Raw genomic sequence first — 4,002 nt, 5'->3', positions numbered from 1 at the left:
CTTTCTAGGGACTTACTCAACGTTTCTGTAGAGCCCCCACTGAGTTTTGCTGTCCATGAGGATTTGGTCCCTCTGAGAAAGTAAATTTTCCCTGTTTGTTCTGGGAAGATGTGAGCCTCTGTGCTCAGAGCCCTTAAAGATGGTAAATCTTGTGATGGCTCTTGTATGTTCTGTTTTCTCAGTAACTCCCAACGAGGTGTAAATTATGGATGTTGTGTTTTGACCTTGTGACTGTCAGTATGCATCTCTCTGCTAATTAATGCACTGCAATTTCTGTGCTAGCTGATATTACCTCTAAAAATATCTAGAGGTGCCTCTCTGGTGATAAGGCTATGGCAATAAGTTTTAAGCAGGGAATATGTTAAGACCTGATCCACTCTTTAGCTGTGCTGTAGAAAGCTTCTGGTAATGGGGCTTATCAAACTCCCTTGGGAAAGGGAGGCAGGAGATTTTGCCCTCTAAATGGGGATGACATTTCCGTTGGTGTCAGCAGAAACTCAAGCTATTATGGCTGTAAGGAAAGCCTTCTGTGTATGGAGTGAACACGTGTGTTCACTGTGTATGGAGCCCCGTGGACACGTGGGGAGGAGCGGACCTCTTGGCTGCTCTGGATCTGCTGTTCCCCCATCACGAGATGGTGCTGCATGGCTGTGGGAAGGGGCCAAGGGAACTGACCCCCTTCAAACAAGAAGAGAGGACCCCAGGATTGCTTGAATCCAACCTAGCCATGTGTGTCATCGTTTAGGGGAGCACAGAAAGTCATTGCTTGGACCTGGACTGCTGCTTCCATGTGTCTTTCCTTCCCCAGCCTCTCCGTTGCTGAGCTGCACGCCCTGCTTTGGTTGCAGCCTTGTGAGAACCAAAGGACAGCACGGTTGTTTCTGACCGGATCATTTGTGTGCGGTCTTTATTTTTGTATTTTCTTGAACACGACTGTTGAGTTTCCTGGAACTGCGTGGCCCAAACCAGAGCCCTTTGCATGTTAACAGCCTCACAACTCATTTGCGCAGCGTGGCGGGTGCCACGTGTGGCTCTCGGATGTGGCAGGAGAGTGAAATCATCGTCCAGAATAGGAAACAGTGGCACAACTTCCCCACGGCTCCAGAGCACTTCTCCTTTTGGCGCCAGCGCGCGGGAAGGTGAAGTAAGAAGATCTCTGTCGAAAATGCAGAAGTGCAGGTTGCTCTTGGAAACCATCTTGATGGGCGAGCCCGCGGCGGAGCCCTCAGCCTTGGCTGGTGGGGAGGGGTATGCTTTTGTGTGGATGGATTCAGCCGCATGGTGCGTGGCTTCCTCTTCAGATGGGAAGTCTACTCCGTGCGTAATGAGAGGCAGAGGATGAGTGGGCTGCAGGCTCTGCGGTCTTCACTCCGGAGAGTTGCCTTCTCCAGTTCTTCTGCCCTCGGGACCTAGCAGTCAGTGTCCTTGCTTGCCCGACTGTTGTCTTAGATGTCAGCCCTGCTTGTGGCAGGTTGCTTAATCCCAGAGGATTATTCCCACTTTCTGTGATGGTTTGTCTTGTGCTGCCAGAGAGGGAGAGCCATTGTCCAAGCCCAGGCTGCGCTCGTTCGATGCTGTTGGCTGTTCGCAGCGGCTGCTGCCAGGGAGGGACTAAGGCTGCCGGGGTTTTGGCTGGAATTTTCTTTGACCTCATTTGATTACTGAGTCCTACGTGCTCAGCAGTAGGGCAAAAACACCACAGGGAAAGTAGCTTATGCAAAAAACACCTAGAGTCAATACATTTCCAGATACACAAATGACTTTTCAAGGTCACACGGGCAGGTCCTGCAGTAGGACCCAAGCCTCGCCCGCAAAATCCATGAGAACGACTCGGCCGTGGCACAAGGCAGCTGATGGGCTGTGCGAGGCCACGGGGGGAAAGTAGGTGTGGACACATGAGGGAAAGCAGATGCGTTTAAGGGCACGCTATGGATGAATATGACTGAGGGTAAGTCACTTTGCCTCTGTGGGCTCCGGGGTCCCGCATGCAGCCATAACAGATCTTTCCTCCTCCAGACTGTGCTGGGCGCAAGCATTGCTGCTGCTGCAGCTCCAGGGGCTTTGGTGCATCAGGTGGAAGGAAGAGCGTGCATCCCCACCGGGGAGAGCAGCCTTTGCATCTTTTACCGAAGCTCTGCTGTCTGCTGGAGCATGATGTTCTCAGTCTATTTAGAGAGAGGGTGAGGTTGGGAGGGGCTGGAAGAAAAGCTGTTGTTGGGAGTGTTGTCTAGAGAGGAGGTGCCATCACGAGGGAAGTGTCTGTGAGTGTTGGCAGTGAGAACAGGCAGAGCGGAGCGGTTGTGACTCCAGCACTACAGCTGGTGCAGGACCTCCGTGGTCTCTTCCCAGATCTACTGAGGGCTTGCCCTGACACTTTGGGTGAGTTACTTTTTCTTCTCTCAGCTCTTTTCAACCCTTTTTCCTACTGGGGCACATTGGAGCAGCAAGTCCGCACGTTTGGAGCCACAGCACAGGCTGCCACCACCATTTCTGTCGATGAGGGATGTGAAGGGGGGCAATCCACAACTGACAGTGCCGGGCTGCAAGATGTCCTAGTGCAGACGCGTTATTCCTGTAAATTGTGCTTCCCCTACTCGAGCTTTCTGCAAGAGAAGGACTAGATATAAGATTATAGATTATATATACACACACACCCCAGATGTAAGAAGTTTGTAGCCCTGGTTAGAAGTGTCTGGCCAGTCCTGCGTGTATCATTGACATCTTCCAACATGTAAAAGGCCCTGATCTAGATCAGCTGCTGTTGGAGAACTGAACTTCTTACAAGTAGGGCTGTTCTGCTTCATGCTGAAATGGCCAAGCCCAGGCTATGGGCTAAAACATGTTCCATTTGGGCAGATCATAGAGTATTTTCAGGTTTTGCCTGTCTCGGGGTTGCTAATATGAGAAGCTGTGGTTCAGCTTCTGTCACTTGCTTGATTGAGTTGTGAATCTTGAGCCACGACAAACGGCTGCAGCTTTCTGTCTGAGGGTGGGGGTAAACTCCAGCATGGGGAGCTTCTCCTCAGCCTGAACTGGAGCTTTTGTCTTTGAAAGTCAAAGCAAAACCAGAAAAGCCACTTCCATCCCGTTGTGACAGTGAAGTCCATGTGAGTGTTGCTGTAGGTGTCACCAGGGCCAGATTTCCCAGCTCTCGGTGTAGCTGCAGCAGTGTTTGTGTCGGGCTATTGAGCTGCTGTGGTACACGTTAGATTGCAAACAGGCAGAGCAGCTCTGCTGTGATGCACACACAGTTATTTGGACTGTTTAGACACAGTTTCTTAGTATCTGGATTACTGTTGAACTTCTAAGAAGACGTCTTCATTTGTGATGGTATGAAGGATCATGGTTTTGTAGCACTAAGTGACAAATGTTGGATCACTTTGACAGTAGACTTAAACCCAAATCTTCTGTATCCCAGCAGGCAGCCTCATCTGCAAAGCCATTCTGTCCTTGCCAAGGATGCTGCAAATGGTTTAGGAGTGGTCCTAGGAGTTGAGAACATCAAAGAGATGAAGCAAAGGCTTTGTTTGACACCAGAATTTTCAGCGGGGAACGGAAAAGTTTCATGTGTACAGAACTGAACTTTCTTCCCAAAACCAAAAGCGGGAGGTAAATGCACACACCCGGTGTGCCTGCCTCCTGCCAGCATCCGAGCTCCCCTGGTGAAGGTGCCAGCAGGGGAGGTGGCAGCCTGGAGCTGGTCCTGCTTGGGTCCCCTTCAGGGTGAGCTCCTTGTCTGCCAGGTGATGAGCTGTTATGGGAGTGAGAGGCTCTTCCAGCCTGGGGGGTATCTGAAAGCTCAAGGTTTCAAAGTTTGGGTTTTTTTTTTTCTTCCCCAGCTCTAATTTTAATGGCCATGCTTGGGATAAGTACTTTGAAGTCTTAATTGCCATTATGAATCTTCCTCTGTTCCCAGGTTTCCCCTAATTGGCTTCCTGTGAGAATTTACAAAGCTGGTAAAAACAAAACTGCTGTTTTTGTGAGGGAGTTGGTAGCGTGAGA

Source organism: Mycteria americana, chromosome 16 (assembly GCF_035582795.1).
Source record: "Mycteria americana isolate JAX WOST 10 ecotype Jacksonville Zoo and Gardens chromosome 16, USCA_MyAme_1.0, whole genome shotgun sequence".
NCBI classification, from domain to species: domain Eukaryota; kingdom Metazoa; phylum Chordata; class Aves; order Ciconiiformes; family Ciconiidae; genus Mycteria; species Mycteria americana.
Note: the sequence above shows the minus strand (reverse complement) of the source record.